The sequence below is a fragment of the Peromyscus leucopus genome, chromosome 4, assembly GCF_004664715.2.
Source record: "Peromyscus leucopus breed LL Stock chromosome 4, UCI_PerLeu_2.1, whole genome shotgun sequence".
In the NCBI taxonomy this organism is placed as follows: domain Eukaryota; kingdom Metazoa; phylum Chordata; class Mammalia; order Rodentia; family Cricetidae; genus Peromyscus; species Peromyscus leucopus.
Genome location: NC_051066.1, coordinates 121,100,358 through 121,124,164, shown reverse-complemented (window position 1 = coordinate 121,124,164; position 23,807 = coordinate 121,100,358).

Genomic DNA, 23,807 nt, shown 5'->3' with positions numbered 1-23,807 from the left:
GCTTATAGTCATACTAGGTATGTTTTCAAGGTCATACACAGATATACTTAGATAGGTTGTCTTCAAACACTTCAAAAATCTACAGAATATGGCATTTAAAATGTTTTAATAACATAAGACTTTTCATGACAGCAAGACATATCTGCTCCTAACAGCACCAATCTACTTCAGAAAAGATGATGGGCATCAAGAAACCTCCACATAAAAAAAAAAAGAAAGAAAAAAGAAACCTCCACATGGAGTTTGCTTTCTTTATGGCAAAAGCTAGCCATTTGGGCAAGAAGCTATCCTTACCTTGACTACTGACAATATGCTGTCCAAATTAGACAAGCAGAACACAAAAAACGTGACTGGTGAACTTTGCCAAGACAAGGAAGGACAGTCCTTCAAAATTCTTGCTTCACAGAAAAGTCTGTCAGATATACTAGGCCTGTAGGCCAAAGATGGATGCCTCAACATCACCCAAGAACTTTGGGTGACTGTCCAAGCAGCCACATGTCCCTGTCATTAGTAACAGTTCACCCTTCTGGGGTCTTTGATGGAGTTGAAGACTAGATAGTTATAGTTAAAGTTTTCCTTAGTTATGATAAAAAGAAATTAGGTATAAAACTTCAGACTCACAAAGATATGTCATAGAATATTTTCTCTAAATTTGCGAAGTACAAATGGACTGGATATTGTAACTATAATTCTTACTTAATAACTGCTTTTATTGTATATAATTTTACTATGTGAAAGTTAAAACCTTCCCTTTTAATTAAACAAAAAGGGGGAAATGTAGAATTTTCCTTTATATTGTGTGAATATATGTCACTGTGATTGGTTTAATAAAGAAGCTGACCAGCCAATAGCTGAACAGAATAAAGTTAGGTTGGAGAGCCAAACTGAGAATTCTGGGAAAGAGAATAGAGTCTGGACTAGCAAGCAGATGCAAAGAGAAGAAAGATGGGCATGCTGTACTGAGAAAAGGTACCAAGCCACATGGCAAAGCATAGATAAGAAGTGTGGGTTAATTTAAACATAAGAGTTAGCAAGTATCAAGCTTGAGCTATTGGCTGAGCATTTATAATTAACATTAAGTCTTCATGCCGGTTATTTGGGAACTGGTGGGTAGGAAAGAAATGTCCACTAACACAAACACTACAAACCTTAGTGCCCTGTTTTTGCTGACTGGTTTAGATTTGTGTAGTCATAGGCCCAGAATTTATTTGGGAGCTTGTTAAAATGCAGAATCTAGAATTCACCCAGATTTAGGTCATCAACTAAAACTAAGAATCTGTATGGTCAGGGTTCTCTAGAGCTTCTTAAATCATGGATTTCAACCCTACATGAGGTCATAGAACTGAGTGTGGAGGTGATGGATATGTTAATTAGCTTGGTTTAATCATTCCATAATTTGTACATATATCAAAACACCACATTGTACCAAATAAATATATATAATTATTATGCATCAGTTTCCCTTTGGGCAGGGATTGGAGACTGTCAAAAGGGTGATTGACTCTCCAGTGTTGAGTCTCATTCTCTTGGCTTAAGTATAGAGTAGCCAAACAGAGCTAAAGGAATTTCTAGAATAAAGGTAATTATTTTAAAATTAAGAACAAGAACTCCCAGGCAGGCCAGGATGAATGAGCTGGTTGCTCTGCCTAAGACCTTCTCATAGGGCATTTGCTGTGATTGTCAAGATGGAGGAAGAAAAGCTGACTCTGCTGAGCAGAGGGCTTTATCCCCAGTGGACAAAGGAGGTCCCAGAGCCACAGCTATCACAGAAGTTGCCTCTTTCAAAAGGAAATCTGAGACAAGTTCAAAGCTAAGCAGAAGTTCTCTGGTCACGTAAAACCACTTCTCAGGAGCAGCCCCTTGGGGCTGCCTGCAAGTGAGCTGCTGCCCCTCCCCATCTTTAGCAGGTGGCCCTTCTGATCACTCAGCTTCCTACCTGTCCCTCCAGAAACCTGACTAGCCATTGCCTCCCAGCTCAAAGTAAGTGCATGAAAAAGGAAAACCCATTCCAGCTCAGCCACTCAGCAATCTTAATTAAGATAAGCCTGCTTATAAATATTCAACCAGTCAAGAAAGTTCCACAAGCTTTGCTTATGGGGCTGCTTAATTACAACAGCTGAGTGTCAAGTTCCTGTGGGTGTCTGAGGCTGCTGTAAATACCATTAACCCCAAGAAAAAGGCTGCATTCTCAGCAGCCAGAGAAGGAATGCTTAAATCCAGTGGGAGAAAGCAACCACCCACAATTTCAGACCAAAAAGAAAAAAGAAAGGAGGAGAGAGGAGGAGGAGGAGGAACAGGAGAAACAGCAGCAGCAGGAGGAGGAGGGGCAGGAGGAGGAGGAGGAGGAGGAAATGCATCCAAAGAAAGCCATAGCTTTGCCCCTGCTGAACTGGAAGGCAAGCCTAGTTCTACCATGAAGAACCTGGTTTCCATGGAGGTTTTCTATCTGTAGCAGCCTCAGTTTTCCTCACCTGCGAAGTTATGGGCAAAGCTCTTTCAGCAGCCCCTTCTACTGTAATAGAGTCCCCAGTCCCAGACAATGGCTAAGGACTGAGAACTTGGCCATGGTAGTCTGTGCAGGCATAGATCAGACATAGGGAACACTCACTATGAGTCCACAGTGTCAAGTGGTCACAGTGTGAAGCCACTACCAAAAGCCCAAACATATGTTCATTTTGATACTGTTAGGCTTCTATCCAAATGCCTTCAGAACATTTTACATCTGTTATGGACCAAGTTGTGTCTTCCTAAAATTTGTGAGTAGAGGGTCCAACTCCTCATGTGACTGTTTGAAGGATTAGAGCCTTTAAATGTCTGACTAATGTTAAATGAGGCTGTTAGGATGAGACCCTTGTCCATTCTAATCAGCATCTTTATGAGGGGGAGGAAAGACACAAAGGAAGTATGTGCTCAGAAGGGGGGGCAGTTATGGTGATATTTTATTTGTGCTGAAATGTGATTTTATTTGTATGTTAATAAATAAAGTTGCCTGGGGATCAGAGCTAAAAGCAAGCCATTTAGCAGATGTCCGGCGGTGGTGCCACACGCCCTTAATCTGATGACATGGCAGGCAGAGTCTCTACATAATCAAGGACACAGCCAAGCTGGTGACCCCAACCTTTAATCCCAGTACGAACCATAGAGACCTGGAGGTCTGTATAGACAGGCAGTAATGAGGAAATCATGTGGTTGGGTTTAGAGCCAATGAGAAGGTAGAATAGAAAGGCAATAAAAAGACAGGTCACACAGGAGAAAGGCTCTCTCTCAGGGGAAGGATGGCAGTGACAGGTAAGCTAAAGACTATTGGCTAGTATTCTGATCTCTTGGACTTTTAACTTGGTATTTGGCTCTGTGTTTCTTATTTAATAAGTCCATTTAGAATTTCATCTACAGGGGGTGGCAAATGAGGACACTGTGGGAAGACAGACATGTGTAACTTAGAGAGCTCACAAAACTACTCCTAGAACCTTGATCTCAGACTTCCATACTTCTGAACTGTGAGCAATAAATTATGCTATTCAAACCTCCTAAACTGTGCTGTTTTGCTATGGCAACCCAATCAAATTGATATGCTATTTCTGGATGTCAGCACCTCTTCTCACTTCTATTGCTCAAACCTGCAACCTATTTCAGTGCCCATGTACTCCAAAAAGCACTACTTGGTGAAAAGAAATCAAGGAACACCTTGATATTTGTGTACCAGTCCTCATTTACTATACAGTAGGAAAGGCCCACTTCCTGGCTTAAGGTGGTACAAGACCATAGTGTGAGTCATACTCCATAACTTTTCATGGTAAAAGCTAAGATTGGAACTTGTCCTACCCTTGCTTCACTTTCCATTATGATCACTTTACTCCCTTCTCCATTCTCTCTAGAGACCTACCTTAATAAACATGTACACAGGTCGTCATCTGAGGTTCTGCTTCCCAGGGGCCCTACTTGAGATGTGCCCCAATGTCATGACATAAAGCCAACTTAATATTCTACATCCCATTTATTACTGCTCTTCCTGAACACCCACCATGCTGGCTTCAGACATTTCAAACTCCATGTTCTGACACACACATGCTCTCAATCGTGTTTCTCACGCATCAAAAGATCTAATCTCAGGTCTGCTCCTCAGAGCTTAGTGACGTTATGTACATGGGCTCTGGTTACCCTCTAAAAAACTCAGGTTCTATCCTAGCCTGTTCAAACTCAAGCTGCAGACTGTGTTCATTTAGAGGGACTATGGTTTTTCTAAGTAACACTGAGAGAAGGAACCAGAATGGAGAGAAAACACAAAATTTTTAAGAAACTTTAAACTGATTAGTATGAATCAGTGATTTGAATACCTTATTTAGAAGGAATGTGATAGAAGTCAATGAAGGCAGATACTAAGCAGGTCACTGCCATGGGCATTTTCACCTGCATCCTGTGGGGGTCCTTCTGAGGTTGTAGAACACACACAAGAGCTTCCCACCTACAGATCAATGCTGCTGAGGAATTTCTATAGCAATCTGTTTGGTAGATGGATCTGTGATCAGCTGAGAGAAGAAACCAGAATGGGGAGAAAACACAAAACTTTTTAAGAAACCTTGGTATGAATCAGTGATTTGAATATTTTATTTAGAAGGGATAGAAGTCAGTGAGGGCTTCTGCCCCAAGGGGTGCCACTGCTAGGCACTTATTATAGCCACAGAGTGACAGATCAGGCAGCAGTAGTCATCCAGGTTGTCAGGTGCTGTACTCAGAAGGGCTGAAGGTATATGAATGAGACACTGGCAGCAGATCTATCCCACGGAGGAAAGCTTTTCAGAACTCCACTGCTCGGAGGAGATTGGTAACTAGCTGAAGAGGCACACTCCAGAGTGACTAATTCCTGCCTTGAGTTTCACGGGTCATCATGAGCAGACAAGCTGTTCCACCTCTCAGAGCATTCGCGTCTTTATGAAATGTGAGGTAAAAATTCACTACCATGCTGAAAGTTTAAGTAATAGGATATTTGCTTTGTCTCAAAATACCTCCGTCTTCAGATGTTATAAACAGTGACTTTGCAAAGAAGAAACCTGGAAATGGCCACTTAACCAAGCAACCAAAGCTAGCCCCTCCACGACACCACAAATCAACAGCTTGTGCTCTCTCGCAGGATGCTCAGAGGAAGACAAGGGCCTTTCCATCTATCCTTGTCAAAATTGCACAACCGGAATCTAATCACAGGGAGACATCAGACAAAGTCAAATAAAGAGAGAGTCTACAACATAATTGGCCTGAACACCTCAAAAAAAGTCAAGGTGATGAAAGATAAAGTCTGAGGCACAGTTTCTGATTGTAGGAGACTTAAGAAGATGTGACAGCTAAACGCAGTGTGTGAGCCAGGATCTGCTTGGGGTTTTGCTTTGTTTTCAGTTTGGCCACAAAGGACCAACATCTAAATAATGTCTGTGGGTTATAAAACAATATTCTATAAATATCCCACTTCCTGGTTTTTATAATTATACAGTAGTTATGTAAGGAGACTTTTGTTAAATAACAAAAGAGGGAAGAGGAATGGATAAGGGGGTTTGTCTTTGTCTGTGATGGCTACTGCTCGAACACCATAGCTGAAGCAGTTTTTAAACAACGTGTCTCTCATGCTTCTAGAAATGCAAGTCCAAGATCAAGGTGCTGGAAGAGCCACTGTCTGGTCAGCTCTCCTACCAGGCTCACTCTCTTTTTTATTTCATGAAGCAAATGTACAAGAGACAGGGCCATCATGTCACAGCATTCACAGGACTTGACCCTTCTGACCTATCCACCTCTTAAGAGCCTCATCTCCCGGTACCATTGCACTAGAGCTAGGATTTAAGAACATAAATTCTGGGGAGGGCGCAGACATTGAGTCTGCAGCAGGTATCATGTCTGCAACTTATTCTAATCAGGAAAACAAACAAATTTCTTGAATGAGGGTTTCCTAAAGAATTTTTTAATGTGGGGTTGTCCTGTAGTTCCAGCACCATTTGTTTGTTTGTAAGATCCCTTTTCCTTTCCTTTGTCTTAAGTCATTTCACTATTTATGAGGTCATTTCACTACAAATATTCAACAGTATTACAATCTACCCAAACAGCAAGGAACACAGTAATCACATTAGATGACTTTATGTGTAGAAGACAAAAAAGTGTTTCAGTTGGCTTAAGTGTTAGGTCTATCCCCTGGCTCACTGAAGTCAGACAAATGGACATATGGCATTGCTTTGTACTGTACTGCATGGGCTCTGTAAGAGGCGGGGAGTTTGGATACTGAGGAGAGATGACCAGCTACAGCAAACTCATCTTTGCACAGCATCTGTATCAACTGTGCATTTCTACATGACTTCTTTCCCCTGTCTTCCACGTTCTAGTCTAATCTTAAGGGCAGAGTCTTTACCTTTTCTTTTTAACATGGTATCAATACAAAATAGGAAATCAAGTGTTTTCCAAATAAATTTCCTAATTTTTTTAAAACTAAGCATGTCATTTAAGTGGTTATTGATACAATGATAATATGTGTTTACTTTCAAATTCTCATTTGTTGCAACTATATAAGCAGTGGTGTATTAACCATGTGTCCTGCAACCTTGCTGTAATATTAGTTCCAGGTGTTTTTCTTTTTTTCTTTTACTGATTGTAGATAATCACTTATCCATGATCAAAGGTAGTTTTCTTTCTTTCTTCCAGTCTGTATACTTTTGCTTTCCCTTTCTTGTCTTATTGCATACCTTTGTATTTCTAATATGTTGTAATGGGTGTATGAGAGAATACCCTTGCCTTGTTCCTGCTCTGCGTAGAAAAACCCTTGCCTTACTCCGAATGCTCCTTCACTTTGTCACAATGCCTTCAGTGAAGCACCGATTCTCAGGGAACTTTCTGTCAAAGGCGAATCAGTTGGCATTGTGGTTCAGCACTGCTGTGGAGTTGGCCAAATAGGGTTCAAGTCTTAGCCCTTCCATTGGCTAGTTGTGAGGCAGTGGACAAATTACAAACCCTTGACAATTCTTAGCTTTATTGATTCAACATGAGAAAAAATGTCCTGAGTCCACAAGGTTGTCCTGAAGAACTCTTGGAGAATGAGGCCGCCTTAGTCCATGTTGAGCTGTGATAGTGGAATTTCCAGAGACTGGGTAATTAACAACAAAAACAAAAAACATACTTCTCACACAGCATCTGCTGACTACCTTCTTGCTGTGCCTTAACATAGAGGAAGATGCGACAAAGAAAAGCAGCAAAGTGTAGCCTCAACTCCATTTGTTTTTAGCATTAATTTTTCAAATGCCAAAAATTGCAAACTACTCACTATCAAATTTCCAACCTCTTAACATTGTTGCATCAGGTGTTAAATTCCATATGCCTGCTGGGAAAGTATTCAACTTATAGAAAAGATATTGTTCAATAGTTGGTATGTAGTAAGTGCTCGATAAATGATGAGTATTATTACTGTTATTACTTTACACAGACTAATAATTCTAAGACTTTAGTAACATAACAGGATACAGAATCAACTGGCACAAATCAATAGTTTCTCTGCATAGCACCAACAAATACACAGAGAAGAAGATTGTGGACACATTCCCATTCACAATAGCCTCAAAGAAAATAAAATATCTAGAAATAAATGTAACCAAGGAAGTGAAAGACATCTACAATGAAAACTTTAAATCTCTGAAGAAAGTTAGAAAAAGACACTAGAAAATGAAAAGACATCCCATGCTCAGAGATTGATTGAATTAACAACCCAAAATGACCATTTTACAAAAAGTTACTTACAGATACAACACAATACCAATCAATATCCCAATCTCATTCTTCTCAGAAATCATATATATTCTAAAGTTCATAGGGGACCACAAAAAAACCCTGAATAGCCAAAACAATTCTGAACAAAAAGAACAATGTTGTAGGGATTACAATTCCATATCTGAAGGTATATTACAGACTCCTGTTAGGGAACCAGAGCCCAACAACCCTACCACAGCAGGCCCTGAATACTCCAGCATAGCTGAAGTGGAAGAAAAAGACCTTAAAACAGCCTGTATGAAGAAATGGAGGTCCTTAAAGGGAAAATGAATAAATCCCTTACATCAATCCAGGAAAACATAAACAAGCAATGTGATAGAATGAATAAAACTGTTTAAGACTTGGAAATGGAAATAGAATCAATAAAGAAAACCCAAACTGGGGAAATTCTGGAAATGAAATATTTAGACATGCAAACAGGTACTACAGAGGCAAGCTTCATGAACAGAATTCAAGAGAAAGAAGAGAGATTCTCAGACACTGAAGATATAATAGAATAAATGGATACATTGCTCAAATAAGATGCTAAATCTAAAAAACTCCTGGCACAATATATTCAGGAAATCTGGGACACTGTGAGAAGATCAAATCTAAGAATAATAGTAATAGAGGAAGAAGAAGAAACACAGCTCAAAGGCCTAGTAAATACTTTCAACAAAATCATAGAAGAAAAATTTCCTAACCTAAAAAAGGAGATGCTAGTAAAGGTACAAGAATCATATGGAACATCAAATAGATTGGAACTGAAAAGACAGTTCCCTCAGCACATAATAATCAAAACACTAAATGTACAGAACAAAGAAAAGAATATTAAAAGCTGCAAGGTAAAAAGAACATTTCAAGTAACATATAAGGGAAGACCTATTAGAAGTATAAATGACTTCTAAATGAAAACTCTTAAGGCCAGAAAGGCCTGGACAGATGTGCTGTAGACTCAGAGACCACAAATGTCAGCCCAGACTACTATACCCAGCAAAACCTTCAATCACCACATATGGAGAAAATAAGAAATTCCATGATAAGGCTGAATTTAAACAATATTTATCTACAAATCCAACTCTACAGAAGGTGATAGAAGGAAAGCTCCAACCTAAGGAGGTTAACTACATCTATGAGAATACAGGGAATAAAAAAATCTCAAGCCAGAAAAATTAAAAGAAGAGAAACATACACACACACACACACACAACAACAACAACAACAAAATAACAGGAATCAACAATCATTGGTCATTGATACCTCACAATATGGTCTTTTTTTGAATATCATCATAAACATTCACAAATATATATTTTTCACTGTTACATGCCCAACAGTATATTCCTCATATAATTTGTATACACTTGGCTTTGTTACAAATTCATTGGTAGAAATATCTTCTCTTTATTAATGTCATGGAAAGAAATATCTTATTGCTGAAATGTTTAAGTATTTTTGTATATATATATATACACACACATTTCTTTCTATATTCTTTATATTCCTGGATTATTATAAATACCTGAAGAATATACAAATGCATATAAATATTTAAATTTGGGTTTATTGTTTGCTTAAATTAATAAATATAAATTAAGTGTAGCTATTTTAAATTAATTATGACATGCTTATTACTGTTCATTTTTCATGGTGAAGTATGGTATTTTGCTTCATTTTCTGTGACTAATAACACCATATCACAGACTGTTATAAAGAAGAGAGATTCATGTTGACTTACAGTTCAGGAAGCACAAAAGCTAATAGGCTGTATGACAATGGCCTTTTGCAGACATGGTTTGTGGGTAATGGCAGGCACCATATGCCAAGTGTGACTATTATTATCCTCCCCCTCATCTTATAAAGCTACTAGGATCCAGCCGTGAGTATTGATGTTCAGTGATTCAACCTCCATCCTGATGACTAAATCTCTCTAAATCTTTCCCAACATTTCCACCTCTATCAAATAATGAGCTGAAGTTTCAACATTAATAGTAAAATACCTTCCACTGGAAATTAAGCCCCTACATGAGTTCTGTAAGGACATATAATTTCCAATTATACCAGACTACATCAGCTGAGTGTTTTATAACCTCATATTTAATTCTGACTCTACCAAATAGCAACTGTGATCTGCAACAGTAAATGTGATCAATTGACCAGTTGCTTTGGTTTTCTTTCTGTAAATAGAGATGATATTCATAACCATCTGTCAGAGTTGCTGTGAGGATTAACTAAGCTAACAAAATAATATGTTTAGTGTCAGCACTGAGACAAACAGGGCTTAAAATATAAGTCAATTGTAAGCATAAACTGTCTCCACTTACCCTCTTGAAAACAGTTCTACTTTTTGAAATATTGCTTATTCTCCACAGATTTCATTTTTCTCAATCTGTTGATGACTCAAATAGTTTTTTTAAGCCTGAAATTTTTCCTCTGATTTGAATTTTTACTGAATCCCGATTGCTGCTCAAGACTTCCTTCATATTATATTGTAAAATCTGGTTGACAGTTTCCACTAACTATTTTCATTACATTTATCAATCAATCACTAGTTCTTTCAAGGCTTACTGGGGTGTTATAGAGATCACCTGCAATTATTTTTTTCCAGAGATCTCTCCATATTGTTTTCCTTTTTACCTTTTATAACTCAATCTGTCCTTAATTGAAAATCATTGTGCATATATCTTAATTGAGAATCATTGATATGTCTGACATTTGAGTGCCAGGATTTATTTCTATTGTAACATCTTGAAATCTATTGAGTATATCAGATTGCTGTTAACAGTCATTGTATGGCTACATTCCATCAGAATAACAGTAGTATGCTACTGTTTTGTGCTAGGTCCCTGGCCTGTTTTGTGCTAGTTTTGTGCTAGGTCCCTGGCCTTTCTGGTCTCGGGTTCTTAGCTATGCAAGCAGTGATGGGAATAGGTTCTATCTCATACAGTGGGCCTTAAATCCAATCAGATACTTGTTGGTTATTCCCATAAGTTTTGTGCTACTATTGAACGAACACATCTTGCAGGCATGTTATCATTGTAGACTGAGGAGTTTGTATCTGTGTTGGTGTTGATCTTTCTCCTTTGGTGGCATGTAGAGTCCCTTCCAGTACCATATAAACACTAGTCTATAGGGGTGAAGGATCTAGGTAGGCACTAGCTCAACTATTCCATGTTGAAATAGTCATTGCAAACAGTTTTAAAGAGAAGAAAATATAAAATTCATGTACTAAACCAGACTTTAGAGAATACAGATGCTTTGAAATGAAAGTAAACACTCAAAGAGAGGGAAGGCTAGAATGTGAAGATGCAAATGAAATTCACAATTATCAAACAATATGGTCTTAATTCCCCAGTAAAAAAAATACAGACTAACAGAATGGATGAGAAAACAGGATCTATTCTTCTGCTACAACAAAGAAACACACCTCAACATCAAGGATAGACATTACTTCAGGGTAATGGGTTGGAAAAAGATATTCCAAGCAAATGGACCTAAGAAGCAAGCTGGTACAGCCATTTTAATACCTAACAAAACTGACTTCAAACCAAAACTAGTAAGAAGAGATAGGGAGGAAAAAAATCCATGAAGATGACATTTCAGTTCTTAACATCTATGCCCCAAACACAAAAACACCCAAGTTTTAAAAGAAACATTTTTACAGCTTAAAATACATATTGACTCTCACTCATTGATAGTGGGAAATTTCAATACCCCACTCTCACCAATAGGTGAACCAGACAGAAAGTAAGAAAGAAATAATGGTGCTAACAGACTTTATAAACCAAAGGAACCTAAACAGATATTTACAGAACATTTCACCCAAACACAAAAGAATATGCCTTCTTTTCTGCACCTCATAGAACTGTCTCTAAAAGTGACCACATACCCAGACATAAAGCAAGTCTCAACAAATACAAGAAAATCGAGATAACTTCCTGCATCCTATCAGACTGCTACAGATTGAAGCTGGATATTAACAACAACAGAAAGCTTACAAACTCATGGAAACTGAGTAACTCTCTACTGAATCAAAAATGAATCAATACAGAAATAAAGAAATTAAGGACTTTCTATAATGGAATAAAAATTAATACACAACATACCCAAACTTATGGGACATAATTAAAGTGGTTCTAAAATGCAAGTTCATAGCACTAAGTGTCTACATAAAAACTGGAGATATCTCATGCTAGCAATGTAACAATATACCTGAAATCTCTAGAACAAAAAGAAGAAATCACACCCAAAGGAGTAGGTGGCAAGAAATAATCAAATCCAGGCTGAATTAATAAGATAGAAATAAAGAGAACAATACAAAGAATCAATGAAACAAAGAGTTTGTTCTTTGAGAAAAATCAGTAAGATCCACAAACCTTTATCCAAACTAACTAAAAGACAGACCAAGAATAATCAAATTAACAAAATCAGAAATTAAAAAGGGGAAACATTAGCAAGAAATACCAAGGAAATTAAAAGAATCATAAGGACATACTTTAAAAACCTATGTTCAACCAAATTGGAAAAAATCTAAAAGAAATGGATAATTTTCTTAATATTTAAATCAAGATCAGATAAGCAATTTAAACAGACATATAACCCCTAAGGAAATAGAAGCATTCATTAAAAGTCTCCCAACCAAAAAAATAAAAACCAAGGGCCAGATGGCTTTAGCACAGAATTCTACCAGACTTTGAAAGATGAGTTAATACTCCTCAAATTATTCCACAAAATGGAAACAGCAGAACATAGCCAAATTCATCTTATGTGGACATAGTTACCCTGATACCCAAACCACATATAAAGACCCAACAAAGAAAGAGAATTATGGACCAATTTCCCTTATGGATATAGATGTAAAAATACTCAATAAAATATTTGCAAACCTAACCCAAGAACACATCAAAAAGATCATTCACCATGATCAAATAGGCTTCATCCCAGAAATGAAGGGATAGTTCAACATACAAAGGTCAATAAATGTAATCTACCAGGCACTAAGGTCAACAATCAATAAATGGGACCTCATGAAACTGAGAAGCTTCTGTAAGACAAAGAACACAGTCATTCGGACAAAGCAATAGCCTACAGAACGGGAAAAGATTTTTTTTTTTACCAACTCCACATCTGATAGAGGACTAATATACAAAATATATAAAGAACGCAAGAATCTATATATAAAAGAACAAATAATACAATTTTTTAAATGGGATACAGATCTAAACAGAAAATTCTCAATAGAGGAATCTCTAATGGCTGAGAAACATTTAAAGAAATGTTCAACATCCTTAGCCATCAAGGAAATTATAACTATGTTGAGATTTTATCTTACATCTGTCGGAATGACTAAGATCAGAATCAAATGACAGCTCTTGCTGGTGAAGATATGGAATAAGTGGAAAATTCCTCCATTGCTGGTGGAAGTGCAAGCTTGTATAGCCACTCTGGAAGTCAGTGTGGCACTTCCTCAGAAAGATGGGAATTGATCTACCTCAAGATCCAGCTATACCACTCTTGGGCATATACCCAAAAGATGCTACATCCTACCACAGACACTTGCTCAGCCATGTTCATTGCTGCTCTATTCACACTATCCAGAAATTGGAAACAACCTAGATATCTCTCAACAGAAGAATGGATAAAGAAAATGTGGTACGTTTACACAATGGAATATTTCTCAACTGTTTAAAAAAATGACATCATGATATTTGCAGGCAAATTAATGGAACTAGAAAAAATCATCTGGAGTGAGGTAACTCAGACCTAAAAAGATAACTATGGTATGTATTCACTTATATGTGGATATTAGCCATTAAATAAATGAAAACCAAGGTACAAGGTACATAGAACCAGAGAGGTTAAGTAGAGGAAGAGACTGGGACTGGGGGTGGAGCACATATGGATCTCACTCATGGGGGAAATAGAATAGATTTTATGGATGGACTAGGGGCAGGGGAGATAGGAATAGGAAAATCAGGTAGGGAGAGGAGGGGAGATGGGGTTGAGGGAGGGAATAAGGGAAAAGACAGAATTGAGAGGTATTTGTGGAGTGGTATGGAAACCTAGTACAGTGGAAAATTCCTAAAATACATAAAGGTGATTCTAATGAAGTCTCCAAATAATGAGGGAAATTGAGTCCATCTCTTGCCACCAAATGAAGCTTCCAGAATGGGGACTGGGTTATAGCCAATTGAGTTCTTGGCCAAAGGGGTTCCATGGAAATCACTAAACAACCCAGGCTGTTGCCAATAGGTTGCTCTCCACCAAGTAATAGAAAGGCCCCATTGCTGAAGTCAACACCCACACAACTCATTAAACATGAAGTAGCCAAGGTGGTGTCTACATAGAACCTTCATCCCCGTGTTCTATGCCTTTGGTGTGGGAAGATATTCTGCAGGCTACCAAAAGAGAAACATAAACACTAAACCAGCCATAAAACCTTTGATCTACAATCTGTCCTGCCTGCAAAATATGCTAGGACAATGGCAACACAAAGCTTGTGGGTATAATCAACCAATGTCTGACTTGGCTTAAGTACTGCTCCATGAGATGGACTATCTGACAGTGCTTGGGTGACCAAGAACTGGAGACTAGATGGCTCAGAGACCTAGGGTAAAGCCAAATAATACTTGTCTTTAAAAAGTAACAACGAAAGAACTCCCAATGATATTCTGTTATACTCATAGATCAGTGCCTTATTCAGCTTTCAACAGAGAAGCTTCCTCCTGTAGCAGATGAAAACAAATACAGAGACCCAGAGCCAGACATTACACAAAGAGAAAAACGTTACAGAATGTCTCCATAAAGTCTCTTCCCTCACAGCTCGGGGAATCCCACATAAGAGGATGTGGAAAGAGTGTAAGAGTCATTGGGGATAGAGGACACCAGAGAACAAGGCCCTCTAAATCAACTGAACGAAGTTCATAGGAACTCACAGAGACTGAAGCAGCAAGCACAGGGCCTGCACGGGTCTGCTCCAGGTCCTCTGTGTATGTATCATAGCTTTCAGTTTAGTATTCTTATGGGACTCCTGAGTGTGTGAATGAATGAGTCTCTGATTCTTGTGCCTTCTCTTGGGGCGCTGTTCCTTCTGTTGGTTTGCCTTGTTCAATTTCAGTATGATGGTTTTTGTTTTATCTTATCATATTTTATTTTGTTATGTTTTGTTCTTATCTCTTAGAAGCCTGTTCTTTTCTAATGAGAGTAGATCTGGATGGGAGGGGAGGTGGGGAAGAGCTGGGAGGAGTAGAGGGAGGGGAAACTGTAATCAGGATATATTCTATGAGAATGAGAAAAAATCTATTTTTAATAAAAGGAATGAATTCTTTTTAATAAATACATATTACAGAGCCATAGTAATAAAACAATATGGTACTGGTACAAAACCAAACATGTAGACCAATGGAACAAAACTGAAGACCCAAACATAATTTACTCATAAATTTGGCCACTTGATATTTGAAAAAATGCCAAAAACATAAGCTGTAGAAAGGAAATCACCTTCTATTAATAGTAATGGGAAAACTGGATGCCCACACACAGAGTAATGAAATTAGACCTGTATCTATTACCTTGCACAAAAACTAACTCCAGATTAATCAAAGACCTAAAAGTTAAACCTGAAACTGTTGGGGAAAAGCATAGGCAGTACTCTATATGGTAAAAATGTAGCAAAGGACTTTCTGAATAGGATTCCATTTGTCCAAGAATTAAGGCCTACAAATGACAGGTGGGACTTCATAAAACTAAGAAGTTTCTGCACAGCTAAAGAATCAACCAAACAAAGAAGAAATCCACAGAATGAGAGGCTCTTTGCCAGATATACATCTGACATAGGATTAATTTCCAGAATACTCAAAGAACTCAAGAAACAAAAAGTCAAAAACATGACCCATTCAAAAATGGGTGTGGAACCTGAACAGAGAGTTCTCAAAAGATTAGTAAAAAATGGCTAAGCAATTATCTCCAAAACGTGTTTATTGTCCCCAGCAATCAGGGAGATGAAAAATCAAAACCACTTTGATACTTCATCTCATCCCAGTCAGAATGGCAAAGTCAAACAACTGGCAACAAATGCTGGAGGGGTGCAGGGAAAAGGGAGCCCCTCATCGCTATCGTGGGGATTGCAAACTGGTGCAGCCATGGAAATAAGTGTGGAGAAGTCTCAAAATGCTAAAAATAAATCTACCATATGACACAGCTATACCTGTCCATGGCAGATGTCCAAAGGATTCGACATCCTACTTCACAGATACTTGTTCAGCCATGTTTGTTGCTGTTCCATTCACAATAGCTAGGAAATGCAAACAACCTAAATGCCCTTCTACTAATGAATGGTAATAATGAAAATATGGTACATATACACCATGGAATGCTATTCAGCTGTAAAGAAAAATGAAATCATGAATTTTTCAGGTAAATAAATGGAACTAGAAAAGCTCATACTGATTGAGATAACCCAGACCCAGAGGGAAACATCACATGTTCTCTCTCACTAGAGGCTCCTAGCTCCAAATCTTCAGATATGAGCATATAGGCTGGAGTAACTACAGAAACCAGGGAAGGACCATTTCCAGGAAAGGGGAGGCAATAGAGAGGAGAATAACAGTGTGCAAGTGATCCTATCAGGGAAATGAAAGCGGGGCATCTTTAGGGAGTGGAAGGGATGGTAAATAAAGGAGAAGGAAAAAAGGGGTAAAATTATACTAAGAATGAAAAGGCATAAGGAATCATGCTATTAACTATTTACCATTTAAAAACTATAATACATACATTTCTGTGTATAAACATACACATATAATTTTAATAAACTTTCTCATTTAGGCTGATAATGCTCCCTTAAAAAACTAAAGACCAACTAACAAAATTCCAAATGCTTAACATGAGAAATCCTCTTTTGAGTTGTTGGCCAAGGCTGTCCAAGAGATGCCCAAAACATACAGCCTATTGCTATTGCCCTTAGTTGCCTCACAGAGGCGAAAGGTAAGTCCCTATCTCTGAAGACATCATGCACTACAGAAACAGATCCCAGGTACCCCTGAGATGGAACTGACAGGAATATCTCTTTCCTAAGGATGAGCTTTCATAGTACCCGAAGGTGCCATGCAAGCTTTCAAAGAAGGAGGCAACCAAGAGCCCTACCTAGCTATGATGTCTATGAATCACATCAGCAGCCAGCATGGCACAGTAATCCTAAGGGTGCAATGGTGGCATGCAAACCTTGGCAGCAATCAGCCACTCTCTAACTGGACTTAAAACCCATGCACAAGAGGGAAAACATATCTGATCCTGAATGCTTAGTTAAGTACTCAGTGCTAGTGAAGTCATGGATGTTGGATGAGAACCCACAACCACTACTTGATTAAACCAGCATAATCTCTTAACAATAGCCTAGCCATTTATCCTTGTACCCAAAGATAAGTGCATCCTTCACCCCCACCCCATCAAGGAAACATCTCTTTACAACAGATGCAAACCACAACAGAAAACCATAACCAATCAAAATGCAGAGTTACGGAGCCCAGGCCCATTGGATCCATCTACAAAACACTCCCACACATAAGGCTTGGGGAACATTGTGGAAGAGGGATACGATTGTAAGATGCAGAAGATCAGAGAGTTTGCTGTGAGACTGTGTCTCCTAGGAATGCCAAAAGCTATAACCATAAAATCTCAACAATATGACTGCCACAAAATGAGTAAAACAAGGATGACATCAAGAGACATGCCAAAGTGCACAGAGGAAAGACCACGAGGACTCAACCCTACACAAAGAGCCACAAGCAACTATGGAATGCTGAGAGTGGAAGAAATAATAAAAGAATGAGTACATCAACTAGTTATATGGTACCAAATGGTCAGTCCTGAAAACATAGGTGCAATTAATACTACGCAGACTAGGCAGTTTACACTTAGGAATGTATGAATATATGCATGCAATAACAATTAATGAGCAAAAAGAAGCCATGAATTTGAAAAATGGCAAGGAGAGGCTATGAGAAGGTCTGGGGGGAGGAAAGAGAAGGGAGAAATGTAATTATATTATAATCTCATTGTTTTAAATTTTTTAAAAAGGAGGCATCCTGCTATCAAGAATGGTCTGGGGCAGAGCATTTTTTACTTTATCCAGTAGGCAGAAGACTTGGGCAGACTCCTACAGCTAAGAGAATCACTAGACACTGTTGTACAGCAGTGGTAAAGACCAGGAGTACCATGCCCTAGTCTCACCATGAGCCTTGAACAGAGGGCTTCATCATATGTGGTCTGAGGTCCCAGGTGGCAGCAGTGAGCTGCAAAAGGCACAGTCTCTACAAACCGGGGCTCTCCTTTGTATCTGGAAAGAAGGCCAATTCTGAAGATTCTATACTTGGGGCTCTGCCAAACATGAATTAGAAATAAACTATATAATGAACTATTTAGTTTTAACTTGAGTTTAAAAAAGAAAAAAAAAGATTTACAGATGTGTCATTTTATTTAAAAAAAAAATCGACCCCCTAGAAGAGACCACAACAGAATTAACTCTTTCTTGTATCACCTAGACAAGGTAGGAAGCTAAATATAGAGCTTGAAGTTTCAAGCCTTATCATGTGTCAGAATCACCAAGAAGGCTCTTTGAAACACAGCTGAGCTTCCCATTAAGAGCATTGGCTTCTCTTGCACAGGACTTCGCTTTAGTTCCCAGAACCCACATAGTGATTCACAACTGCCTGTAACTATAGTTCCAGAGGATCCAATGCCTTCTCTAGTCACCATGCACAAATATGGTGAACATACATTCGGGGAAAACCCTCATACATACAAAAACAAATTATTAAAGCAAAATTTAAGAAAAACACTGCCAAACATCATCCCAAGGGGCTCTGATTCCATATCTCTGTACAGTATATTGTTATCATATTTCTAAACATATATGAAGTTTTAACTTCACCTGAACAGGTAAAAAATTTAGTCATAAACACTGCATAGCATGTATTTATTCTGAAAAATTCTTGTTCATGTGAAACTTAATTTAACAGAGCATCCTGTATGTCGTCTAACTTTATTGGAGTGGATTCCAAGTACTGATATGTCTAACCATGTGTAGTGTTGTAATGATGCTACTGCCCCGGGTTCTTCACTTTGAGAATCACTGGGCAATACAGACCTTCTGCTTTAGCCATCTCCAATTCTAGACTGAGTACTAAAGCTGGGAGAGTTGTGGGATAGTTGTACACTGTGTGAAGATGTATTGCTGTGATTGGTGTAATAAAAAACTGAACAGCCAACAGGTAGGCAGGAGGTATAGATGGGACTTCCAGGCAGAGAGAGAACTCTGGGAAGAAGAAGGGCAAAGTCGTCGGCCAGGCACAGAGGAAGCAGGATGGGCAGTACAGAGTAAAGGTAATGGAGCCATATAAAAGAACATAGATGAAAAGATAAGGGTTAATTTAAGTTATAAGAAGTAGGAACAAGCCTAAGCTAAGGTTGAGCTTTCACAATTAATAACAAGTCTCCATGTTGTTATTTGTGAGCTGGTGGCTCAAATAAAAATCTGTCTACATTGGAGATACTTGGCAAATACACAGATCATTTCATGAGATGTTTGAAGGTCATGAGACATGGATAGTGCTGGCACATCATGGTGAATGGGAGGTGGCTCTTAAAAACTCACTGCTTAACTTGAGTGATTATAATCATTGCAACAACCAAAAAGTCTTAAGAGACTGGAAGTTTTGTTTCTTTGGCTGAGTTCATGCCGATAGTCATGGAAATTGGAACCGCTGCATTTTGTGAGTAGGAGATGCTGAGTTACTGATGACAACAGGCTGTTCATTTGCATCTGGCAATCAATCCCCACATTTGTTTCCCTGTGTGAGTTTCTCATTGCTGCAGAGGTTCCATCCCACCTTTGCTGGAGATCACAGGTGATGAGAAATGCATGTGTGCCTGCTCAGTAATCCTTCTTCTCTTTCCCAACCTGTCATCTATTTTTTATTTATTTATTTATTTATTTATTTATTTATTTATTTATTTGCTAAGTCTGGCTCGTGAATGAGTTCCAACTTGGTGGTAGTCCCTATCATTTATACTCCAGGAAAGAGAATGCTGTTTCTCCAATTGGTTGTGTTTTATAAGCATGGGTCATACATAAGGTAAAATTGAATATAATGAGACAGAAGAGAGCACAATCAAGTCAAATTGATATTTGCTGAGTGACAGCTGTGCACACATGCAGATTCCTGGCTGTTTGTATCCTACCCTCTGTCTTTAGATTTTCATCAATGGTAATGAGTGTCAGTTGTGATTTATGGCCACACAAGAAGTTTTAAGGCATCCACCTACTAGAAATGATGATTTACTTGATGTGGGTATGGCTTAAAAATAAAGGGAAATTTAAGAGCTCCTGGGATAGTACAATGACCTGAGAAAACTACTGAATTTATAGTTGGTTCTTAATATTCATAGTGCTTGTGTTCTGTAAAGTCACTTTGAATAATGAATTTGAAAATATTGTACCATTGTTCCTTCGGGAAACACAGGTTTGGGTTCCTCATAGCTTCTAGCAGTAATATTTTGGTCAGCCAGTCATAAATAACTTTGTCTTGTATATGTTTTTGTAATTCATGCCTGGACATAACTTATCTAGCTCAACATACATTTTCTCCATAAGTAATATCCCAGCCTTCTTGCTCATGGAAACGCTATTCAGGACCTTAATACAAACTGTGTTTGGGGACCTTCTAAACTGCAGAGTCATCAGAAAATGTAACCAGTGTCATTAAGTGCACTGAAAGGGACTTTGCTTACAGTTTGAGTGCTGAAACAAGACAGAGGACTGCCTTGCTCAACCTCAGCTGAGGTAATTCAAGGAACTCAAAATTTCTACCCCTCTGCACATGCCCACAAATGACCACAAGAGTGCCACAGGCATTGATTTAGGGGCTGCAAACCTGTGTTAGCAAATGAGTAAATTCAGAAATACAAAATCATGTATCATGAGGATTAACTGTCGGTTGGACCCAGCAAGTCTACTCCTAGAGAAATAAATGTGTGTCTTAGTTAGGGTTCCTATTGCTACGGTAAAGCATCATGACCATAAGTAATTTGGGAAGGAAAGGGTTTATTTCTCTTATACTTCTACATCATAGTTCATCAGCAAAGAAGTCAGGGCAGGAACTCAAGTGAGACAAAAACCTGGGAGGAAGGAGATGATACAGAGGTCATGGAGGAATACTGGCCTTTGCCCTGTAGCTAGCTCAACCTGCTTCTTTACAGTACCAAGGATCACCAGCCAAGGGGTAGTGTTGCCAATAGTGAACTGGACACATTAATCGTCAATCCAGAAAAGGTACCACAGCCTTGCCCACAGGCCAATTTGGTGGGGGCACTTTCTCAGTTGAGGTTCTCTTCCAAAATGGCTCTAGCTGATGTCAAGTTGACATCAAATTTGCTAGCATAGTGTATTCCCCAAAGATAAGCAGCAGACTGTGCAGAGTACATTTCCTCACAGTAGCTCAGATCTGGAAATAACTAAAACACTTTAACAGAAAGATAATGTGTGGTATACCTGAGTACACAAATAATAACCATCAGTATAAAAAAAACTAATCAATTAATGGGTACAGAGTGTAACTGGAATCATGTCTAACATCCTATAGCATGGTGGGATAACTGTGACTGTGGCTTGACAATTAATTGTACATTTCAAAATAGATTGTAGAGAGGATTTCAGTGTCTTCCCAAAAAGAAATGATCAATGATTGAAGTAATAGATATGCTGATTACCCTGATCATCATGCATTGTGTCCACACACTGAAATACCCACTATACTCCATAAATACATATTTTATTATGTATTAATCAAAAATCTTTAAAAGAAAGCTCATTTTATATAAAAATTCAAAAATAGACTAATAGAATGCAAACATGGTAGATTCTAATCTAATTCTATTAATAATCACCTTGAATGTACATGGTCTAAGTATGCTAAAGAATAAAATTGGATAAAATGGATCAAAAATAAAGACCTATCTGCATGTTTTCTACAAAAATCCCACTCCAGATATAAGTATGTAACTATCTGTATTTATAAGTATATAAATTGAGAATAGTATCATGCTAACACTGATGAAAAGGATGGAGTGACTATATTAATTTCAAAAAAGGCAGACTTTAGTGAAAAGAAAGTTATAAAAGTTAAAGGGAAACATTGCATAAGGAAAAAGAGGTCTATGATCCAAAAAGAGATGATAATCCTTAACATGTGTGTGCCTAACAACAGAATATTACAACATGAAGCAGAAGCTGATAGAACTTCAAGGAGAAACAGAAGGATCCACAACTTCATTGGAGATCTCAACACTCCTCTCTGCAGAAGTGATCAGATCCAGCAGGCAGAAAATCAGTAGGGACATAATTGAACTCAACAGCACCATCAATCAACACGATGGAATTGACATCTGTAGAGTAGTCCATCCAACAAGAACAGAATACATATTCTCCAGCTCACATGGGACATAGATCACATTTTGGGCCATAAAAAAACCCTGACACATTTAAGAAAATATAAATCATACATCTTCTTTCAGATCACAACAGAATCTAATTGAAACTCAATAACAAAAAGATGGCTAAAAATCCCAAAATGACTGGCTCACATCTAGTTCCAATTCCACACTTTTAAGAGTCCTCAGTGGTAAAGAATAATGTTATATGTCAACACCACTGGACTGTAGTGCCCACTTGTTTATTAAAACACTTATCTAGATGCTATTTGCTCTGGAAGCATATTTTAGATATAGTTAACCTTTGGAGAAATAGATTCTAAGTAGAAGAAATTTTCTTCCACAATAAGAGAGGGCTGAGTCCAATAAGCTGAAAGCCTTGAGCATACAGCCAAGTTTCCCAAGGAAGCAGAAATTTGATCTAACATCTGCAACACAGAAGTCCTATCTGAAGGTCCAGTCCAGTGTTTTGCTCTCTGAGATTTGCATTCATGAAGGTAACATCAATTCCTACCTGAATATCCAATCTTTTGTCTTGGTTAGACTTTCCAGCCCCATAGTTGCATAAGCCAGTTCCTCAAAATCTCCCTCTTTCTCTTTCTCCTTTTTTCCACACCACCCACAACATCCAATGTGTAGACAAGATGGAGAACTGACACATGGATCTGTAAAGCACTGTGAAGAAGCATTACAGAATCAATTATACAGAAGAAGAGAACATCTTTCTCTCTACACCGTGGTCTTCAGAATGACCAGAACAGGGCATCCTTTAGGGTCTATCAGCCACTTGAGTACTTAATGGGCTTCTATAGACACAACACCACAGTAGGCAAGCTATCTAGGTATCCTGGGGTTTCTATTGCTGTTATAAAACAGCATCACCAAAAACAACATGGGGAGGAAATGGTTCATTTTACCTACTCTTTCACATCACAATCTATCACTAAAAGCAGCCAGGGCAGGAACCTGGAGGCAGGAACTAATGCAAAGGCCATGAAGGAGGGCTGTTTACTGAACTGCCTCTCATGGCTTGCTCAGTCCACTTTCTTATAGAATCCAAGACTACCAGCCCAGGGGTGGCCCCACCCACAAGGAGATAGGACCCTCCTACATCAGTCATTAATCAAGAAAGTGCCCCACAGGCTTGTCTACAACCAGATCTTATGATGTCATTTTCTCTACTGAGGCTACACTCCTCTCAGATAACTTTAGCTTGTGTAAAGTTGACATAAAAACCAGCCAGTACAATTGACCCCTCTCTCTACTTGACATACAAACACACCACTTATTAAGACATAACCTTTTCTTTCTTGTTGCCCCCAAGCTCTCATATTATTTTTAATATCAATGTTAACATTAATGTTCCAACATAAGACATATTACAAACTTTAAAAGTCCCACTGTCTAAAATTTCAGACACTTTAGAAGTTCAGTCTCTTAACTGTGGGCTCCTGTAAATTAAAAAATAAATTAAATACTTTAATTCTAAGAGTGAAGAAGCAGGTCACAGCCACAACCAAAGCAAAGCAAAGCCAAATTTCAATAGTGTAAAT